The 7862-nt window shown below is 39.8% G+C and overlaps 2 non-coding genes across 2 annotated transcripts; both read right to left on the bottom strand.

The window, feature by feature from the left end:
- Positions 1-270: 270 nt before the first annotated feature.
- LOC112089542 lies at positions 271-377 on the bottom strand. Its single transcript, XR_002901180.1, has one exon. It is a non-coding gene; the product is annotated as a small nucleolar RNA R71 (small nucleolar RNA).
- Positions 378-6237: 5860 nt separating this feature from the next.
- On the bottom strand, positions 6238-6344 carry LOC112089461. The gene has a single exon (XR_002901099.1). It is a non-coding gene; the product is annotated as a small nucleolar RNA R71 (small nucleolar RNA).
- Positions 6345-7862: the final 1518 nt, after the last annotated feature.

Below are 7862 nucleotides of genomic sequence, written 5' to 3'. Positions count from 1 at the left end.
TTTTGAAATCAAAGCCTCACTTCTCAATATGGTCCAGATTTCCAAGTTCCATGGCTTGCCTATGGAAGACCCCCTAGACCACCTTGATAACTTTGACAGGGTCTGCAACCTTACAAAGATCAATGGTGTGTCTGAGGATGATTTCAAGCTGAGACACTTTCCATTTAGTCTGGGAGACAAAGCACACCAATGGGAGAAGAATTTGCCTAGAGGTTCTATTAATGCAAGCTGGATTTCCTTTTAAAGTTATTTTCAAATTCAAGAACAGCCAAGCTCAGGAATCAGATCTCTTCCTTCACCCAACACAACATTGAGACACTTGGTGAAACCTGGGAGAGATTCAGAAGCTATACAAACCAGTGCCCTCCCTATGGATTCTCAGAAGCTTCTTTACTTAGCACTCTATACAGAGGTGCTCTTTCCAAGTTCAGGAATCAACTAGACACTGCATCCAATGGCAACTTCTTAGCAAAAGAGATCATTGCTGCCATGGAGTTAGTTGAGAACTTTGCCATGAGCAATGACACTTATGGAGAGAAGTATGACAGAGCTAATAGAGGAGAAGACTCTAGGGAGGAGCAAAGAATGAGAAAGGATATCAAGGAGCTGCAAAGCAAGTTAGACAAGGTCTTAGCTGCTACTCAAAAGCCTGTAAACTATGTTGGTGAAATTGATGGGCAAGCTCAATGTTTTGAGAATGTAAATGAAGATGGTTTGACTCAGGAGGAGCTCCACTTCATTGGGAACCAGAACAAGTTCAACAGGTTCAACAATTACAATCAGAACCTGAGCTATAGAAACCAAAATGTTGCCAACCCTGGAGACCAAGTGTATCCTCCTCAGCAAGTTCAGACTCAGGGTTATGTTCCAAAGAATCAGTTCCAAGGAAATTACCAAGGGCAGCAAGCTTTTTAACAACCAGGAGTTCAGAACCAAGGAAATAGCTTCCCAAATCAAGTCAGTTTCCAGCAACAGAAGTCGTACCCTCCAACATTTGGACAGCCACAGGTTCAACATGGTACTTCTCAGCAGCAGGGTCTAGACATCAGTGGAGTTCTACAACAGCATCTACAAGGACAACAAAAACTGAATACTCAAAACAGTGAACTCAGTTCCAAGATAGAGATACTAGAAACCCGAATAAAGACTCTTCAAAAGAACAAAGGCATCTCCACCTCTGAATCTCAAAGCTCTCTGCCAGGCAAAGTTGTTACAAACGCCAAAGAGTATTGCAATGCCATATACTCAAGTGATGAGAACACTGCTGCTGTTCAGGAAATTGAATATCTTCTTTATGGAAAAGTCTCTAATGAGTTCAACTCCAACACTGAGGATGAGGACGCCATTATAGAAGACTCCGAGAACCTGTTCTATGATCACAATGAGGACATTGAGAAAGAAGGTAGGGAGGCAGCCTATATTGTTCAGAAATGGAATGATTTTGTATCTATTGAAACAAAGGGACTACAAGTTGATCAAGCAAAGCCAATAGAGAGAGTCTCTAGTCTTGATTCAACAATGGTGAAGCCTACTGATAACACCGTATTTTGACCACTATGGATCGTTTTGAAATATTTTTCTTATGTTTTTATTACTTTAAAGTGTTTTTATTATGTTTTTCTAGTATTTGTAGTTTCAAGATTCTTTTTAGGAAACTTATGTAAAACCTTAACAAAATGGATAGAAGACCAGATTTTCAGCTCAGAGTCAAACCGCTGCAGCACGTGCTCACTATCAGCCATCAGCTTCCACCGACCATACTTCATCATCTACATCATCACGTACACAGGCTGACCTGGATCACAGAGTTGAGAGACAGGGACGACGTTTTGAGCGCGTCGTCACCTTCCTATAAAAGCAGCACCAGTTCGAGGCAGACACATCAGAGGAACAGTGATTGATCAGCATTTCATCGTCATTTCACCACCATCACGGTTCTATCATCATTTTCTTTTCTTTTTTTTTATTTTAGACTATCTCGCTTTTATTCACCATCTTCTCACCAACTTTTTTTCACACTGGGGGCAGTGTGATTTAAGTCTGGAAGAGGATGTCTATCCGTACTAATCATTTTCTTGCTTTGTTTTTAAATTTCAAGTACTTTTTAAATTTTAATATGTAACCTATGCGACCTTTAGTATTTTTCAGGAATGTTTGACACAAAATTATGATGATTTAGACCTGCACGCTTCTACACTACGCATGATAGCTCATTTATGGTTAGCACTAAACTAGGCGGTAGCTAAAGTACTTGCATTACGAACTCCCACCAGAGGATTTCTATTCATGGAGATTCTTTCTGACAGGATATACTAGCTCATTTCATTTGACCTTAATATTGATATCTAATTTTCTCATCATTGATTATAGGCAGGCATCGAGATATACATCTAGGACGTTTTTTTCCTCATTTTACCACTATTTGTCGTCCTAGATGGCCAGTTCATCTTTATCTGGTACCATACCCTAAACCCAAACCCCTTGTTTTCAAACCTCATGCATTCTTTCTTTAGTTTATATCAGCAGATATATGCAAGTCGGAGAGAAGAGGAACGATGCAGCTTTCAGTAACTCAAAAGAAAGAGAATTGGGAAGGAGGAGTATCAGAAACCTTATCAAGGTTTATATTGCCTCAGAGAACTCATTCTTATTGGTAATTTCGTGCTCTCTATGACTCTATATATAAAGGTGTTTCCCCTTTTAAAAAAAAAAATTAAAGGAAAGGAAACAAAAAGTCTAATGAGTCTTAGATTGTCAAAATTATTTGGAGCAAAGGCAACCACTATTCATTTATGGAGCTATGGTTTTGAAAGATAGACAAAAATCTAAGTCTGGGGGAGTTAAGAGAGAACCTGAGGAAGAAGACAAGATATTCATTGCAAGAAGAAAGTGACTGGAAACTGTGGATATCAACAGTTTCACTCTGTCTTGCGGTTTTGCATAATATATTGCATCCTCCAGATCTTCAGGTAACCCATAAACACTTTAAGCCTTACCCCTAAAATGAACCCTTTTGCTACCTAGCCTAGATCGCCTTGCTTATACTTTCTTTGATGAGACCCACCAAAATTTTAAATAAATGTTAAGAGCTAGTTGACTGGAAGTTAAATCTAAGTGCAATAAATTTCCGCATGACGGATTAACGGACTAGTTACACCCGTATTTTTAGTGAGAATTTCCTAGGCTATTCCCGATTGATGCATAATGATTGATATTAGTCTAGAAGTTCCTGCGTTTTCAAACCTCTCACCGAGATTTGGTCTTTTTTTGTTATTCTAAAGCTTTGATTGGTAATCTTGCGGAATAGGGGAATGGCGGTAAAAATCTTGCATGCGGAATAGATTAAGCTACTTATAAGTCGCTTTTCTGCGGAATAACTTTTCCTTTGTATTTTCTTTAAGCAAAAACGCAGACTACGTTTTTGAGTGTATTTTCTCATTCCGCAAATTATTGTTGATTGGCAAATAACCTGCGGAATTGTGTTTAAAAACGCAATTCCACCATTCCACAGGTTACCAATCAAAGCCTAAGTTTGGGAGAATTGATAACACCGGATTTTGACCATTTTTATAGATCACTTTAGTATCTTTTGCAGGTGTTTTACTCAATTTTCAAAGGTTTTCAAAGGATTTCTATGTTTTCGGATTTTAAAAGACTTTTCAGGTAATCTGGGATAAAGAGGTGCAAATTAGAACATAAAGACTCTTTAGACCGTCAGAACTCTCATGGAGAGACGAAGACCTTCTCACCGTCTGATCACCCTCAAAATTGGACAACTAATAAAAGACTCAACCAGCTTTCAAATGTACTTGGTTTCAAGACATTCCAACGGTTGGATCTCAAGATATTCCATTCGCCCCGTAGACATTCGAAGACGGTTGGCAGCCCACACAACCGCGGCCAGCAGCCCATCCACCGTGGCCTGAGCCACGCGACCACGGCCAAGCCTTCATTCCCCATGGTTACACCTCACGCGACCGCGACCAGGCATCTCTGACTTAAAAAGCCCATTTCTGAAGCCCAAGTCATTTCCCAGCCTCAATTCTGGAACCCTAGAGATCCTAGAGTATTGAAGATTATAAATACTTGTCATTTAGGTTGTTTTTAGACATCACCTTTCATACTTTTACAGAAACCCTTTTTCCAGCCGTTTTATGCGATTTTTAGAGAAGATTGTTCAACTCTGAGTTCATCAATAGAGAAGCTTTCTTTCATCTCTTTTCATTACTGTTTTTGATTTCTTTCATTAAAACCAATGATGATGTCAACCTCAGCCATGTCTGAGTTGATCCCGACCTCAGCCATGTTTCGGGACTCTCATAATCGATTAAGACATCTAGGTTTTTAGATCTGGGATTTTAACTATGTTCTCTGTTTATTCTCGTCTTTAATGCATGTATGCTTGATTGATCACCTTGTATATCATCTAGATAGTTAGTTTTGCGAAAGTGTTCCGACCTAAAATGAAACATGCAATTTTCCCGTAGGAGTGGAAACCTACCTGCAGCGAAATCGGGAGTACTGACGAGTCCTGTGCAGCTCTTGCGTTTTCTCCCCTCCAGGGCCAGAGTGGAAACCTACTGGTCAGGATTGCGAGAAACAGTTGGTTATGATCACGACGGTGATGTAGTCATACCGTCAACCTCTGGCTCTAAAACCCTAATATTTCGATATCCATCAATCCCAATCTAAAATCCATAGTGTTGAAACCGATTATGATCCCTGTAGAGTTCCCGAAAGTCCAGCGTTTTTAGTCAAAGTTTACAAACCAATCAATATTTACTTGTTTCTTTAGATCTGCATTTTATTTGCCTTAGTTCAATTTTCTGCTTGTTTCATTTGCTTCCATTCGATTTCCTACTTGCTTTCTAGGATAGATTTATTTGCTTTCTTTAGTTTTAGTTTAATCCATGACAAACAACCAACCCCTAAAACCGATTTAGTCTACACATAAACTTAGAAACCGTAGAAAAATACTAGGCACACAAATCCATGTGGATTTGATCCCTAAGTACTACAACTGATTAGATGTGCACTTGTGGCTTTCATTTGTTTTTATTAAGGGTAAAACTTGTTCCCTCACCTCGTAGCACATCAGTCATTAGCTCCTTAGTTAGACCCTGATGCACCCTAGCCAACTATCATGTCTAGAACTCTATGTTTCACCATATTCATATCATCTTAATCATTTGCTGTCTTTGTTTATTTGTTTGTTTAAGTCTTTAATCTTATTTAATTGCAATTCTGCCACTTGTTTGAAACTAAACCATCTTGTTTTGCTTGGATTGAGAACTGATTACATAGTCTAGTGTACTAAACTCACACCTTGGATTGATAACCTTTTGTGCTAACAGATAAAAGGGATTGATATATACCCAAAGAACATCAAAAACTCTAGCTATCAATTGGCGTCGTTACCAAAGTGTGGAAGATTTAGCATTAGTGTTTGGTCTGTTTTTGAGATCAAGTCTTTTTTGTTTTACTGCTAAAACTGTTTAGTTTTTTCTTTGATGTTTCAGACTTATGAACCACAGGCCTAGCACAAGAAGCAGAAGTTGTGATCCATTAGAGCCCTTCATTGACAATATTTATCTTCTTGATAGAAGAGGTAGAAGAGCAAGAGAGAGAAAGGAACATCTTCAGCGGCTGGGTATGGATCAGCAAGGGATCAAGCAGAGCACCAGGCTCAGGTTAACCAAAACCAGGCGGCTAGAAATGAGCAACATACTTTTGTGAACCAAAACAGTACTGCAAGGAATGAGCACCAGGCTCAGGTTCAGCAAAACCAGGCGGCTAGAAATGAGCATCAGGCTCATCTGAACCAGGAGAACCAACACCAGCAAAGGCATCACCAGCCTCAAGTGAGGAATCTGATTCTTATGGGTGCCAATGACAGTGCCAATGCTCACCAGAATAGGCAGGGTGTCCAAGCTCTAGCTTTGGAGAACAACAACTTTGAAGTTAAAGCATCACTTCTCAACATGGTGCAGAACTCAAAGTTTCATGGCTTACCCATGGAAAATCCCCTAGATCACCTTGATAACTTTGACAGGGTCTGCAACCTTACAAAGATCAATGGTGTATCTGAAAATGGCTTTCAAGCTGAGACTCTTCCCATTCAGTTTGGGAGACAAAGCATGCCACTGGGAGAAGAATTTGCCACGGGATTCTATTCAGACATGGGAGCAATGTAAGCAGGATTTCCTCTCAAAGTTATTTTCAAATTCAAGAACATCCAAGCTCAGGAAACAGATCTCTTCCTTCACCCAACATAACAATGAGACATTTGGTGAAGCTTGGGAAAGATTCAGGAGCTACACTAATCAGTGCCCTCACCATGGATTCTCAGAAGCTTCATTACTTAGCACTCTTTATAGAGGTGCTCTTCCCAAGATCAGGAACCAACTAGACACTGCCTCCAATGGGAACTTCTTAGCAAAGAAGATCACTGCAGTCATGGAGCTAGTTGAGAATTTGGTAATGAGCAATGATACTTATGGGGAGGAATATGGGGAGGAATATGATAGGTGCATTAGAGGAGATGGCTCTAGTGAGGAGAAAAGAATGAGAAAGGATATCAAGGAGCTGCAGAGTAAGCTTGACAAGGTCTTAGTTGCTACTCAGAAACCTCTTCATTTTGTTGGTGAATTTAATGAGCAAGCTCAATGTTTTGAGAATATGAATGAAGAAGGTTTCAGTCAGGAGGAGCTCAACTACATTGGGAATGAACAAGTTCAACAGGTTCAACAACTACAATCAGACCTGAGCTACAGAAATCCCAATGTGGCAAATCCTTGTGACCAAGTATATCCTTCTCAGCAAGCTCTACCTCAAGGATCTGTTCCTAAGAATCAGTTTCAAGGGAATGACCATGGGAAACAGCAGTATGTTCAGCAGCCTATTCAGAGCCAAGGGGACAAGTTTCCTCCAGGGTTTGATCAACAGCAGCAGCAGAGTCCTACACAGAAACAAGGTCTAGACACCAGTGAGGTCCTACAACAGCTACTGCAGGGTCAACAGTTGGTACAACACAGCTGTAGTGATCTCTGCTCCAAATATGAGTCACTACAGAATCAGATCAAAGATCAATAGCAGAACCAGCCTTCTTCTTCATCTAGAGGACAAGGAACACTTCCAGGAAAACCTGAAACAAACCCCAATTATGCATATAACAAACATTCTCATGGCATTAATGCATAAACCTCTATAATAGCTGGTTCAAGCATTTCATCAAACACCTTTTGGGTGGATGATATGCCTAAGATCTGGGTTAGAGAGATCATCTAAAACCCAGCACTAAGATCAGCTATTTAGAGAAATGAAAACATAAATCTAGTCCTAAGCACCCTAATCTAACACTTTTGCACCTTAACCTATATATCTAGAACTCCATTAAAGGAAACTACTCACTAATTATGATTAACACACTTAATCCTTTACAAGATGTGATGTAATCATGATTAGAAGCTTTGAATGATGAGAAGAGATGATAAGATGTCAAGAAACAACTTTAAATCTGATTAAACTAAAGAAGAATCTTCACAAATGATTGTTTTTGCTTAAAAGAGACAAAAGAGGATAAAAGGTGTCTAGGGTTTTTCACCCCAAAATGTATTTATAGGTGGAATATCGGACCGGGTCAGCCCAGGACAAACCTGGCTTTGTTGGGTCAAAAAAGTGTGCCTCGAGGTAAGGTCCCAGTTCCCATGTCAAGGCATGCATGTCGAGGCAGTTAAATCTTGATTTTCATTCAAGAATGTGTACTTGCCTCGTGTTGATTCTTCTTGAGGCTTATATGTCGAGCCAGGTTTGTTCTTGCTCAGGAAATGTTAAGAGAGGAGGCCTCGGGTTCAGGTAGGTCG

Source organism: Eutrema salsugineum, unplaced genomic scaffold, assembly GCF_000478725.1.
Source record: "Eutrema salsugineum unplaced genomic scaffold, Eutsalg1_0 scaffold_12, whole genome shotgun sequence".
Classification (NCBI taxonomy): Eukaryota; Viridiplantae; Streptophyta; class Magnoliopsida; order Brassicales; family Brassicaceae; genus Eutrema; species Eutrema salsugineum.
The sequence above is the reverse complement of the archived record's forward strand: the minus strand, read 5'-3'. Positions and strand labels throughout refer to the sequence as shown.